This window comes from Pinus tabuliformis, chromosome J, assembly GCF_031772625.1.
Source record: "Pinus tabuliformis cultivar Carrire ecotype Pingquan chromosome J, CPIR1, whole genome shotgun sequence".
Taxonomy (NCBI): Eukaryota; Viridiplantae; Streptophyta; class Pinopsida; order Pinales; family Pinaceae; genus Pinus; species Pinus tabuliformis.
Genome location: NC_142295.1, coordinates 1,491,103,953 through 1,491,119,840, shown reverse-complemented (window position 1 = coordinate 1,491,119,840; position 15,888 = coordinate 1,491,103,953). Strand labels below are relative to the sequence as shown.

The 15,888-nt window shown below is 37.9% G+C and overlaps 2 pseudogenes; both read right to left on the bottom strand.

The window, feature by feature from the left end:
* Window positions 1-7,053: 7,053 nt before the first annotated feature.
* Window positions 7,054-8,472, bottom strand: LOC149233059 (uncharacterized; annotated as a pseudogene).
* Window positions 8,473-9,223: 751 nt separating this feature from the next.
* On the bottom strand, window positions 9,224-10,630 carry LOC149233058 (transcriptional corepressor SEUSS-like; annotated as a pseudogene).
* Window positions 10,631-15,888: the final 5,258 nt, after the last annotated feature.

Below are 15,888 nucleotides of genomic sequence, written 5' to 3'. Positions count from 1 at the left end.
AGCACGATTCTCAAACCCTTTTACCATCTCAATCACCGTGTGGTTTTTAGAAGATCCCTCCTATCACATTATTTGACCGGGTGCCTTCCATAAGTACATATCAGTGTAGTATGGGCATTTCCCTCAGAGAACATCTCTTTGCAGGGCGCTTGGTACTTTCCAACTCAGGGGTATGCATAAATTTTCATTTTAACCCTAGGTCCTATCAGACAATGGCATTCCAAGTCATTTAAATCCCATCCCAAGAAGTTTTTTTAGTGTGTTGGTCATCCCCAAGTAATTTAGTCTTTGTTCGTGGCCCAGAAACAACTATGTAATGGTCCTTGCTGGTATATCCTCCATCGCTAACTTGAAAAAGAAAAACAAAACTCATTCCACTATATGATACACTAGGAAACTTACTATATTTGTAAGTGGGACCCTTTCCACTTGTATAACTCTCATATCAAAGAATTCATAAACATAAATAGAAAACCAAGAGTATTTTGACCAAACGAAGTTTACAAATTCCAATGAGACTTTAAAATAATTCCCACAACTACTAGGCTCTTTCATTCGCAACAATGCTCAATAAGGTCATGCAGTTGAAGGTCAAGTTTGAGGGAATAAATTATCATTAGCGCTACCTGGCATGTCATGTGATCCCCTACCATGAAAATGCTTAACATTATGCCTTTAGAATGTCATGTGATCACATGAGGATCCAAATTTAGGAATGTAGGCCAAAGAATGGGTAAGGTGATGAGGCTTGACTAGTGGTGATGAGTACGTGCACCAATTATATTATACAGAGCATGGGGCTTGAGCATGCACAATTAAAATAATTATTATACAAACCTTAATGCATCCATAGGAACCAAGATGAGGAGAGGAAAACATATGTGATGGATGAGGAACCAATCATGAATTTAGGGGAATATGACATGTAATCATATTTACCACGATACAGTACAATTCTGATGAGAATGTTTCCTTTGAAGCATATGCATTAGGTCAAAATAAGAAGGGAAGCTTTCTTTTGACAATTCAGGGTTTCTCCCAAACCCTAATATGGTTGACATAATGAAAGAAAAATTGAACTCTTTCCTGTCCACACACAGTGCCTCCACCTACTGCAATGCTCATTATAGAAGGATAAACTTCAAAGTTACGAGAGAATTTTAGTGCATTGTTGAAGTGACAAAGTTTCAAATCCATAACACAATCATAAAGTCAATGTCATGATGTGTGGGTGCAACGTTTAATGCATGAATGGGAACATCATCAAGATTTGATAGGAAGGGTAGCGAGGAGAGTAACTGGTTGAAAACCTAATCGAAACCCTAATGGGTTGAGCAAGCAGAGGGGGACCCAAAATTTTGGATATGCCCAAAAATTTTGGACGTTGTTGTAGTGGTTACAACAATTGGTGAACCACTGGTAGAATCCAACATCTCTAGTTACGTCCTTACGATAGATTGATTTTGAATGATAATGAGGGGAAGTATTGAACAACTGCTATGGATAGCTCTTGCATTACCTTGACCTTAGAGATTTTCCCTTCCTCTGTGTCTCAACTAGATCCTGCTAGTCATTAAACACCTAGTTAGAAGTTCACACATGCTAGTAGTTAATGAATACAAGGTAGAGGGCTTATTGTATTCATAATTTTAAAATAGGTTTATGGTGTTTCTTCGCTACCAGCAGGCCTGGATAGTACCTCGATGGAGTCACTTCAAGAAATCACAAACGTTTCTTCACTACTAGTGAACCTGGTCAGTACCCCGATAGAGTCATTCAATTTCCTCAATATGCAGGATTCCTTTCTCAATCCTTTGCCCTTTATTTAATTTTATTTTATTTCATGTGCACATTAGCACTTATTATTGGGTGTTCATTGGGCTAGGGTGGATGAGGGATCTCGATTTATTTTGTGAGCAAGAGAGGTTGTTTCTTGTTTGAAAGAAACTAAAATATATTGTGGTTTAGGTTTTCCCTCATGCCAAGATTCCACATCTCATCTCGATTTAATAGGTGAATAGTGAAAACAAATCATTGAGATATTCAAGACCATGTTGGGCACAAGGTTCAGGTTATTGGTATAGGTCATTGAAACCGATTAGGTTTACCCACAAGAAACTTGTTCATATTTTCCTTGCTAATGAGTTAGACTCGTAGGAAAGATGTTTGTGATGCAACTTTGATTACCTGTTCTAAGAGAAGATACCTGTTGGAGTAACCATCACAACCACACACAATCATTAGGGTTAGGGTTTTAATATTAGCGAAAGGTGACCAAGGAAGCCCTTCTAAGGTTTCATCATGGGCGAAGAGGAGAAATCAGTCCTTGTAAGGTTTAAGCATGCGAAAATAGGTGTAAGAAAGCTAATCATAACACCAAAGTTTCGATGGCTTCCAGTTTCGTGAAGGCTCATCAAGTGGCATGCAACATAGAGAAAAATGCAAGGCTAGGTTAATGACTAGTGTATGCTATGAAAGAAGACAAATTCATGACGTAATGCAGTCAGCATGACTATAGTGAAAGGAAATTCTAGGTAAATGCAAGGAATAAATCATCCAATTGCAATTAAAATACCAATGCAATGCATATGTAGAGATTTCATGAATGCCATGCAATAATGAGTAGTGCAAGAATATGAGTGAAACCTTAAATTCCTAATGTCATGCAGCAACTGATCACCTATGATAAATAAAACACGACAAGGCATATCTAAACCATAAAGAAAATGCTAAGAAGCAAACCTCAATCAACAAATTAATAAGAAAAACCTAAAACCTAATCAGTATAAACCCTAAAACTCTAATTTAACCAGAGAAGAGGTCAGGCCATGTGAAATCAAACTTTCAGTGAAACCATTGTAACAGTTCCCGACCTTCAAAGACAAATACATCAACGATTAGACCTAACAGGGAGAGCTGAGAAAAAACCAAAATTCTCACCAATGAAACATGCACAATAGCAAGAAGGTTATGTCTACTTACTAGAAAACGTGCCAGAAAATACCATTCAATCCAAACTGCAATGCAATCCTGGTAAACAAAATGATATACTTGAAATCTATTATCATCCATCCATGACATGCATCCATTCATGCTTAACCTTAAATTTGGCGAAAGTGAGGCAAGATGTTGCCTGCTTGCAAAGACATTTTCCAGATAAGATCCTTTAAGCCAGCCAATAATCCCATCATGATGTTGAGGATGATCTTGATAAATTTGAAAAGAGGTTTTTTCACCAGGTGTAACTGAGATACTAGAGGATTCAAGCACATAAACCCTAATTTCGGAAACCCTAGTTTGAAGTTGTCCATGGATTTCGTCGAGGATGTGAGTACCTGACATAACCATCAACGGGAGCTGAAGTTCCTCAATGTCCTGAAAACTCTATGAACTTTCAAATGGAAAGCCATCAAATATCGGTGGTTTCATGAGATTAACAAGTGAATGCATATGGTCATCATTAACTGTGACAGGACAACTATCAATGAATATATTGTTGATTTGATCAGAGGTCCGAACACTGATAGATTGGTAGTTCAAAAGATCAAATTATTTAGATTCCCAAGGAAGTGAATCAACTGGAAGAGTCTCAGGAAAGAGAGAGGTTAGGCGATTGGTACCCCCACATATAGTGGATTGTAAGACATCACCTGCTTGTACCTGTTCACAATTCGTACTGGCTAGGAAATAGTAAAAAATATTTGAGACAATGGCTAGTGTACTCCCTTCAACAAACAAATTAGGGTATAGAGGTTGATGCATATCAGCTGATAAAGGATGGAAATATGTGCTCAGAGAAAAATCACTCGAATTAGAGGCTTTCCAAGATGAGCTTGCATTCAACAAGATGATGCTGAGAGAAGAGTGGAGCACAAAAACCCTAATTTCAAAAAACCTAATTTGACTTGGTTCAGGGGTCTCATTAGGATCGTGAGAACCTGACATAACCATCAACGGAAGCTGAAGTGCCTCAACTTCCTAATGAGTCCCCAAACCTTTGAAAGGTGCATCATCAAATTCTGGTGGCTTCATAGGATCAATAGATGGATACAAATGACCATCACCAAAGGTGTGAGCGAATATGTTTTCCGTACAATGAAAATCGGTGAAGCCAACAATTTGACCAGGTTGGGTAACTAACACATAAGGTTCTTCTTGGATTAAAAGTGAAGACAAATGAATGAGATAACCATCTTGAATGGGCTGAGATGTAAGATCTTCTTCTTCACCCATTAAATATCGTGGATGGAAGAGATCAAGAACAAGAGATTCAACATTCTCATAACATGATTGTGGAAAATCACCCTCCTGTACATGACTGCAACCAACACCAGCAGGATAAAGTTTTGAATGATTTTAAGCAACCGTTGGTGTAGTAGCAAATAAATCACGGTATAATGGATGAAAAGGTTCATATGAAGGGGGACCAATTTTACCAGGACTCACATCTTGCACATTAGTGTCAAACAAAGGGGGCATTGAATCTGTGTGCATGTCATGCTCCATGGATTTGATGGGATATTAAACTCTATCTAAGATAAGATCCAAGTCATTGCCAACAGGTGAATGAAGTTCAGGAATAGATTCAGACACATATATAATAGGTTGGAGCTTGATGTCATCAATAGGGAGAGGTGTTACATCGACTTGATCTTGAGGTTCAGATTCAACACAGTGTATGAGAGATTCAAAAGAGATAGATGTTGGTTCATTTCCATGCAAGTATTCTTCATCATCTAAACTATTTATGACCACAACTTCATTAGATAACGAATCAGAAGGAGGATGAAAAACTTCCCAAGCAGTAATTTCCTCCTTGGAGGCTTGAGGATTTTCCCAACTCATAGAGATAGGCAAGACAAGATTAGGGATAAGATTTGGACAATTTGTAACTTGCAAATTAACATGATGATCATAAGAATTGGGATTATTTATTTATTTATTATTATTATTATTATTATTATTTATATATATATATATATATATATATATATATATATATATATATATATATATATATTTATTTTTTTTTTTTTTATTTTTTATTTTATTTATTTATTTATTTATTTTTATTTTTATTTTATTTTTTATTTATTTTTTTTATTTTTATTTTTATTTTTATTTTTATTTTTATTTTTATTTTTATTTTTTATTTTTATTTATTTATTATTATTATTATTATTATTATTTATTTATTTATTTATTATTATTATTTTTTTTTTTTTTTTCAGATTGAAGGTGTTTTCGAGATACATAAACCAGACATCAAAATTTATCACTCAAATACATCCAATCAACATCTCTCTTCGGGAATTCACAACAAAGATGAACAAACCTAGTAGAAAAATCTTTTAGGGATTCTTCAAGTTTCATTCTAAGCTTATTTATCCTTTTAAAAACATCTTGAAAATCATACCTGTCAAAGGCTTGTTGGAGCTTACTGATGAGTTGCTCAAACGAATGGATGGAAGCTGTTGGCAACGTGTAGCACCATTGCTTGACGTGACCTTCCAGTGTGAGGGTAAACAATGTTCCAATAGCATCATTGTAATGTATTCTGTTAGAGTAATAAAAATGTAGAACTTGAAGTATATGTCCCAAAAAAAAATTTCAACTCTCTCCATCAAACTTCCATTGTGACAAGTGATAGATTATTTCCTTGAGGATCGAAAGGTTAATATTTCTAGAAAAACAACCCAGGATAGAGATTTAGGATGGAGCCATTTACATATATGAGACTAAACTGCAGGCTCCAAGGTCTCATCTTGTCATCTGGCTCTCCTTCTAGTGCCAAATCTGTTGATGGGATGGAATGTACCACCAATAGCTAGGGGGTCTCCCCGTTGTGAAGTGCCAATTAGACCTCGCACTATTTGGAATAGGACCCCCATCCGATATTTGGGCCCGATTTCCACCATGAATGTTTCTTCTCTTGGCTATCATATGAGAATGTGTCAAAGTGGGGACAAGGATTAAATTCCCAGGCAATGAAAAAAAATCAGCCCAAGATTAATAAACTATAGAAAGAGGTAAAATCAAGTCTCAACAACAATAAGGAGTGTGTTATGAGAGGGATCAGTGAGCCAAAACACAAGCAAGCATACATGAACAAGAACATGCCAGAGGTTAATTGCAAATCAGTTCACAATAGATCACCGACATGGTGAGAAATAAGTAAGCACAAATTCGAAAGAAAAACATACAAGCAATAACTATGAATTAGTCCATAACATATTGCGTATATGAAAGCGCACATACAAATACAATGAAAATATTAGACAACCAATGAAACCACCATAAGTAAGCATGGGAATCAATGCTAAACATGAATAACATTTTATTAATGCTACTACAAATTCAAGTACATATCTTGAAATTGGTCAAAACCCAACAATGGAACCTGGGATGCTCATATCTTTGCCCAATGAAACACCCTAGCCTCACTACAACTCACTCTACTAGTTGCCAAGAGCTAATAGCCTCTATCTCTCAAGCACAAATCAACTATCTAATCCTAGCCTCAACATTGGATCCATTTAGGCTCCTAAACGCTCGCTCCCTTCATCTAGATCGACATTCTTTCTTTTCCTTGTTATATGCAAGCAAACAAAATGCATTATCCATATACATATTGGTAGTCAAAGAATAATATCAGAAATATTAAACCATTGATTGAGAGTGAAACACCAATTTGGACCCCTGTTAAGTCCCTTTCTATGCCACAATGTTCTTAATGAAATTGATTTCTGCAAGGTGTCTCTGGGCTCTAAAATGTTGTCAGCAATTCCTGAAGGAACTGTCCATATCCTTTTGCTTGAATCAATATTGTCCATTGGCGTTTAAGGTGAAGTATCTGAAGCTTTGTTATCTTCTATGGAGGAATCGAAAAGCATCATGGAATGGTGAATCCCACTATGGGATATTTATTGAAGCTGGTGAAGATACTACATAGTACATGTGATAAACACTATGTATTCCTACATAATGCTAATGGGTTCCCCCACAAAATTTTTTTTTACAAAGAAATCTTCCATTGAAACTTAACAACCTTGATTAAGTGGACTTCCAATCAAATTGATTGTTACTGTAGTTGCTTGAAGTACCAAGACCATTCAACAATCTATTTCCTCCCAATTCCTGTTGAAGAATGAAATTGGGATCTTACATTGTAAGATTTTGAGGTATAGAAGGTATATTGGCTTTCCCATTTAATGACACATAATTATTGGTCATGCCTATATTATTGGATCTGATATCATTCACTGAGCTAGGCATTGAGGCAATTGCCCCTATGTTGTTGAAGTCAACTTTTACATTGTTAGTAAAACAATTTCTAGCCAAGCCATTTGAACCTTTAATATTTGTAGACCAATTACCAGTTGGATCCAATCCATTTAAATTCTTCATATCAATCCCTATGCCCCTATTAACACCTAAATTGCCTCTAGTATTATTCCCCCAACTTGGATGGAAAGGTATTCCTCCATTGAGTTGAGATGATATCATCATCTCTTGTATAATTTGTTGAACATAATTTTTTGAATTTGCAAAAGATGGTGCAGAGTGGGGTTGTGACTGCAAGATAGAGTTTGAGGAACCAATAGAAGGAACTTGAATGACGCTTCCAAATGAAGTTGTGACACCACTTAAGAGAGTACTCTGCCTGGAGTTCATAGAGTTATGGTGAAGAAGCCCTACTATGGTGCTTGTAGAGCTTGTATGGGAGGTTGAACTGACTGAATTATTTAGATTATTAATTTTATCATTTACAACAAGCTTCATAGAAGTAGGTTGAGATGCACTTTGTTCACCACTCAAGTTTTGTGAACCAATCCATTCTTGTGGCTGAGGCACCTAATTTTGAAGCCCAACAGACCTTGGAATTTGACGAGGAAAATTGCTTAGGATTTCAATGGGCCTAGATAAAAGTCTAACCCTAACCCATCCTTTAGATAAAAGTATAACCCATCCTTTAGATAAAAGTCTAACCCATCCTTTAGATAAAAGTATAACCCCTAACCCATCCTTTAGATAAAAGTATAACCCATCCTTTAGATAAAAGTATAACCCATCCTTTAGATAAAAGTATAACCCCTAACCCATCCTTTAGATAAAAGTCTAACCCATCCTTTAGATAAAAGTATAACCCATCCTTAAAAGTATCCAGTAAGCAACCAACAAGGTATCTAACCCCTGAAAACAAGTCATTTGACATCGGATTTGATAATCCATCTACATCAAAATTAAGAGTGCCAAAAACGATGTAATTTGGCTATAGCAGAGCCTTTTTAGGGACATATAGCAGAGCCTTTTTAGGGACATATAGCTCAGTGGTTAGAGCCTTTATAGGGTCGCAGGGTTCGAGTCCCGCTATGTCCGGCATACCAGTAACACCCAATATACCAGAATGATGATTCCTACAAGGCATGGTGTTCCTGGGTTTGACGCCATCTCAGGAATGAAATTGACCATACTCGTATGCGGCTCACTCCGTGCAGGCAATATTGAGCTTGAAGCAACACTGAGCCGTAAGCCATTGGGTGCAAATAATAGTACGTCACACCTTTAAAAAGGGCTTCAACACCCCTATGCCTTGTCCTGGAATCACTAAGGCACTGAGACTCATGTGGGGCTATCATTAATGATGGGGCTCTCTACCTAGATCATCGTGAATACAGTGGACTAGGTTACCAGGGTTAGCCAAACAGGGCTTTGTGCCTTAGCCAAATCAAATAATGAAATTATTGGGATGGATTTGTGAGTTCTGAAGTCTACATGTGGGTCCAACAAGTCAGATGTGGCACAGGATGGTAGGCCAGATAGATAGGCAGGATGGATAAATAGATGATCGGCAAAGGGACAACCACTACCAACACTAGGAGGCTGGGAGGTAACGCCTGGTAGCCCTGTAGGCCCACTACCGTATATAGTGGTAACCCTTCAGATACAGTAAGCTGCCTTGCTCCCTAACCAAATGATGGACAGCCTCTAATGCAGCAGTGAGGTTGAAACCCTGAAAGATGTAATGTGGTCCCGAGGGAGTTGCCATGACACCCAACCACACGGCTGTCCAAAATGAGTTAAGTGGCTACACCACCTTATGGTTGATACACCCCAACTTGATTTCATCGTCAAACATAACTCATTCATGGAACCCGTAAAGCAACATAGAATCCAATTTTATGATGTTATGACTACCCACTGTACGGTTTAAAGCATTATGTTAGAATGTCAAAACGGCATTCAGCTTGACCCTTCCAAACTGAGGTTGCCACATTACTTGAAACCGTGAAAGAATGTAGTAATGTGGTCCCGAGGGGAGCTGATATGACACCCAACCACACGGCTGTCCAAATGATTTAAACAGTACCTGATTATTTTAACACATGATGTTAGAATGTCAAGATTAAACACAGCTTGACCTTCCAAACGGAGGTTGCCACATTAATTGAATCCCTGAAAGAATGTAATGTGGTCCCGAGGGAGCTGCCATGACACCCAACCACACGGCTGTCCAAATGAGTTAAACTGTGAGTTTTCCATCAAGCCGTAGTATACAGATTTAGGTAAATGCTCAGTTAAAGGAATACTCTAGAATGAACAAATTATATTAGGACTTATAAAATATAATTTGTTCATTCTAGAGTCTTCGGCCTTTTAACTTGTAAAGTTCTGACTTCGACATTTAAATTGTGGGATTTTTCAACAAAGCGTCCCACAAGATATTTTATTTTGGTGTCTGACCTGCCCATACCCTGCCCTTTGTCCGGATATTTAGGTTTTATTTCTCTGCTAAAATCAATCAGATCCTTCATGTTGTTCACTACCCCTGATATCTGAAAGCATCGAACATATCTTTTTCTAACTGACAAGCATTCACAACAAACCTGTTACAGTTTCATTGTAAATCCTGGGTAGAAATATTTGTTTTACAATTCTGTACTGAAGTTTGATGCTTTTGTGTAATCGCACCCGATTGAGATACCTGTAGAATCAACCTTCGGGGAACGAGATCCTCGTGACTTCTTGCAAATGTTAAGGTATGAGGAAAAAAAAATCGAAGTTGACCATCACGTACAACACAAAATTGCTCAAATACACTTTCCTGCAATGTTTTTTCATACTCTACACAACATGGCCTGAAGGATTAGTATATTCACGAGGCATATCTATGTACAAGAGTTCTTCCATGGTTATGCTATCAGGTTTTTTATTTTATTTTGTAAATACTGGGTAAAACCTCCATTGTAGTTTCAAAGCCTCTTCCAGGTTTTGTACCACATATTTCACAATACCACACATCCCGAGGGAAAACCCCTGTTGTTTGGCGATCACTTCCATATAATGAAAAACACCAGCGCTTATTTGCTTGGAGACCGAGATAATAATGCACAAATTTTCTCCAGAAATCAATTAGTTTGCGACTTACGAAGGTCGCATAGTCATGCTACAACAAAGTCGCATTTTCTGGCAGCTTCCTTGAGGCATAAAAATGTGATTGCGTGACCCTGGTGGAAGTGCGACTTACCACAGGTCGCACATTCACGTTGTAGATAGGTCGCTCACTCTGGCTGCTTCTGGAGTGTGATTCTGCAACTTCCGTGAAAGTGTGACTTACTAGGCGTCGCATGGTCGCATAACATAGCTAGTCACACTTCTCGGTGAATTTCCTGAGGCTCAAAAATGTGATTTTGCGACTGGGATGACAACACTCCTCAAATGCAGCGGGGATCGCAAAGTCGCATGCCAGGGCAAGTCGCACTGATTCTCCAAGTTTTCTGGGTCTTGATCTGTAACTTGGCGACTTGACTCCGTCGAGTGTGACTCCATGCTGCGACCTTCTACGCCCATGATTCATGAAATTCTTTCCCTGGTAGCCTTAATCATGCCTTTTTCAGAAAGAAACTACAACAACAAATTTTGGAAATGCAAAATTGTTATTTCTAATAATTATAATACAGGAAACTATCCAATTTCATGCCCAGTGATTGGTACGCGCCCCAAAGTTGTAATCGATTGTAAAAAAGGATTTCTGTAATGACCTTCTTCAACGTGCTTTGATCATTGATTCTACTAAACGCATTATGTCTCCTTTCAACGCTGGTACGAGTGTAAAATTAACGTGTGCGCACTCTGATGTGTCATCTGTGGACCACAGAGTAGGCAATGTCGATTTGAGCGCGACTCTTGAACCCTTTTACCATCTCAATCACTCTGTGGTTTTTAGAAGATCCCTCCTATCACATTATTTGACTGGTTCCCTTCCATATGTACGTATCAATGTAGTATGGGCGTTGGCCTCAGAGAACATCTCCTTGAAGGGTGCTTGGTAAACAATTTCCAGCTCAGGGGTATGCATAATTTTCATTTTAACCCTAGGACCTATCATACAATAGCATTCAAGGTCATTTAAATCACATCCCAAGAATTTGTAAATCTATGAAAGTGCATCGGTCATCCCCAAGTAATTTAATCTTTATTCATGGCCCATCAATGACTCCGTAATGGTCCTCGCTGGTATATTCTCCATCGCTAACCTGCAAAAGCAATACAAAACTCATTCCACTATATGATACACTAGGAAACTTACTACATTTGTAAGTGGGACCCTTTCCACTCATATAACTCTCATATCAAAGAATTCATAAACATAAATAGAAAACCAAAAGTATTTTGACTAGACGAAGTTTACAAATTCGAATGGGACTTTAAAATAATTCCCACAATTACTAGGCTCTTTCAATTGCAACAAAGCTTAGTAAGATCATGCATTTAAAGGTTAAGTTTTAGGGAATAAATAATCATTATCACTACTCAACATGTCATGTGATCCCCTAGCATGAAAATGCTTAACATTATACTTTTAGAATTTCATGTGATTACATGAGTATCCAAACTTAGGAATTCAGGCCAAAGAACAGGTAAGGAGATGAGGCATGACTAGTGGTGATGAGTATGTACACCAATTATATCATAGAGAGCATGGGGCTTGAACATACACCATTAAAATAATGAATATACAAACCCTAATCCATCCATAGGAACCAAGATGAGTAGAGGTAAACATATGTGATGGATGGGGAACCGATCATGAATTTAGGGGAATATGACATGTAATCATATTTACCATGATGCCATACAATGCCCATGAGAATGTGTCCTTTGAATCATATGAATTAGGTCAAAATAAGAAGGGAAGATTTATTTTGATAATTCAGGGTTTCTCCCAAACCCTAATATCCTTAGCATAATGAAATCCAAATTGAACTCTTACCTATCCACACACAGTGCCTCCACTTATTGCAATGCTCATTATAGAAGGAGAAGGTTCAAAGTTAGGAGAGGATTTTAGTGCATCGTTGAAGTGACAAAGTTTCAAATCCCTAATGCAATCATAAAGTCAATTTTCATGATGTGTGGGTGCAACATCTAATACATGAATGGGCACATCATCGGGATTTGATAAGAAGGGTAGCAAGGAGAGAAACCAGTTGAAAACTTGATCGAAACCATAATGGGATGAGGGAGCAGAGGGGGAACAAAATTTTGGATATGCCCAAAAATTTTGGGTGTTGTTGTAGCGGCTACAACACTACCCTATTGGACTTCCCTGATCTATGCTTCAACACAAAATAATAACTTTGCAAGAATTCGACCAATTTTGTATGCTTCTGATGTAACTTACCTTGGTAGTTTATATACTGCAGGGATTTATGATCCATGTACAAGAAAAACTCCTTCAGCGGTAGATAATGTCACCATTTCTTCATTGCTTGCATAATAACGTATAACTCTTGGTCATAAACCGAGTACTTCTTCCAAGATTCATTCAACTTCTCACTGAAAAATGCAATGGGTCTGCCTTCTTGACTGAGATCCGCTCCAATTGTTGCTCCACTCACATCGCAGTCCACTTGAAACACTTTTCTAAAGTCGGGTAACGCCAATACAGATTGCGTTGTTACCTTCTTCTTCAACTCTTCAAATGATTTTGTTGCTGCACCAGTCCATTTGAACACACCTTTCTTCATGCACTTTGTAAGCAATGCACATATATGACTGAAGTTGTGGATGAATTTCCGATAGAAGCCTACCAACCCATGGAAACTCCTCACATCAAATGTACACTTGGGTGTTGGCCATTCAAGAATTGCCTTCACTTTCTTGGGGTCCATTTTCAAGCCTTCTTTTGAAACTACAAATCCCAAGTATACCAACTCTCGCTGCATAAAGGTACACTTTTTCAAGTTTATGAGAAACTTCTCTTCCTTCAACCACTACAACACGGCTCTCATGTGTTCCAGATGCTCTATTCTACTTCTGTTGTAAATCAATATGTCGTTAAGATATACTACTACAAACTTACCCATGAACGACTTCAACACTTGATTCATCAACCGCATGAAAAATGCATTTTGTCTGCCTTCTTGACTGAGATCCGCTTCAATTGCTACTCCACTCATATCGCAGTCCACTCGAAACAATTTTCCAAAGTCGAGTTACACCAATACAAGTTGCGTTATTACCTTCTTCTTCAACTCTTCAAATGATTTTGCTGCTACACCAGTCCATTTGACACACCATTCTTCATGCACTTTGTAAGTGATGCACATATATGATTGAAGTTGCAGATGAATTTCCGTTAGAAGCCTTCCAACCCATGGAAACTCCTCACATTAAATGTACAATTGGGTGTTGGTCATTCAAGAACTGCCTTCACTTTCTTGGGGTCCATTTTCAAGCCTTCTTTTGAAACTAAAAATCCCTAGTATACCAACTCTTGCTACATAAAGGTACACTTTTTCAATTTTATGAGAAACTTTTCTTCCTTCAACCACTGCACCACAACTCTCACGTGTTCCACATGCTTTATTCTTCTTCTGTTGTAAATCAATATGTCGTTAATATATACTACTACAAACTTACCCATGAATGACTTCAACACTTCATTCATCAATCGCATGAATGTGTTGGGCATATTTGTCAACCCAAATGGTATCACAAGCCATTCAAACAAGCTATCCTTCATCTTGAATGTTGTCTTCCATTCATCACCTTCTCTGATATGAATTTGGTGATAACCACTTTTCAAATCAATCTTTGTAAAATACTCTACACCACTTAAGCAGTCCATAAGGTCATCCATTCTTGGCAATGGAAATCGATACTTAATGGTGATCTTGTTTATTGCTCGAGAATCAATACACATTCGCCACTCCCTTGTCTTCTTTAGTGTCAGTACTTCTGGTACTGCACAAGGGCTTAAACTTTCACGAATCAATCCATGGTCGAACAATTCCTGCACTTGTCGATTCAACTCTTCATTATCTATTGGAGTCATTCTATGCAGCGCTTTGTTTGGAAAACTCGATCTTGCGATAAGATCGATTGGGTGTGAAATGTTAGACAAGAGAGGCAATCCATTGGGGATTTCCTCTATCACAATCACTTTAAATTCTTCCAGCATGTCTTGAATCTTTGTTGGAACAACACTACCTGTTTCAGCCTTTCGGGCTTCCCTTGGCAAGAGATCCAGACAATACCCATTATGCTTCTGCACCTTTAAAAATTCTTTGGCTAAGCACAATAAAATGATGTTGTTACTACTCCTTACCCCCTTGTTGCAAACCCCATTCTCTTCATGCATGGGCGTTAATATGTATCACTGTCCATTTTGCACAAATTGATAATTGTTTTCTCTACCATCATGAGCCACCTTCTGATCAAACAACCAAGGTCTCCCCAGCAGAATGTGACATGCATCCATGTCAACAATGTCACACATCACTTGTTCTTTAAACTCTCCAATCTGAAAAAACAAGAGACATTGCTCTGTCACAGTCACTTGCTAACCCTTTTATAACCACAATATTCTGTATGGGTTAGGATGTGGTTCAACTTTTAAATTTAGTTTATTTTTAACCTCGATGGAAACCAAATTCTCGATACTTCCTCCATCAATTATCAAGTTACAACACTTTCCTTGCAATTTACACTTGGCTTTGAAAACCTTTCTTCATTGTTTAGGCTCTATTGCAAGCTTTTGTTCCTGCCTCAACAAAAATTTTCAAAACATCATATTTTGACCTTCCTCCTGTGGAAGCACAACCACATTTTCCCCAACCACTGATGCCTCATCTGTCACTATCATTTGTGTCCTAGCCTCATTTATTTTACCGCCTTATCTGTCCGAGTATTCCGATTTTTTGTGACCTTCAACACCACACCTATAACATGTGATTACAGACTTGCTTCTACCTCTACCAAAACCTCTACCTCTACCAGTTCCACTCCCCCTAGTGCTTTGGATGCTTGAAGTATCCTCTTCCTTCTCATTGGATTTGGTAGGGTTTTATCTACCTCTTCCTCGCATGCCTTTTCCTCTAAGCTTCTGTTGATTTTTTCTTTCAACTTTCTCCTCAACTTTTAAGGCGATTTGGTAAGCCTCATCCATAGTTCTAAAATATTGTGTACTCATTTCATCTTGGATTGAATACTTCAACCCATTAACATATATAACCATACACTAATACTTCGACTCTTCAATACCAGACCTAAGTGATAATCTGAAGAATTCCTCAGCATACTCATGCGCAAACACTTCATTCTGCCTCAAATTCTGCATTTGTTTATATAAGTTATGCTGGTAATCTGCAGGAAAAAATTTCTACTTTACCTTGCTCACTATTTTCTTCCAAGTTCTGATTCTTTCTAGCCCATGATCACTCCAATCTCTCTACAACATGTCCCACCAAAGGGCCACATGGCCTTGACATTTCGGCTTCAACAATGAATGTTCATTCTTTCACCTGCACGCAATTGTGACACGAACTAATCACATAACAATCAAAAGATGTCATTGGGTGTAATGGCAGCGCTGAATTGGCG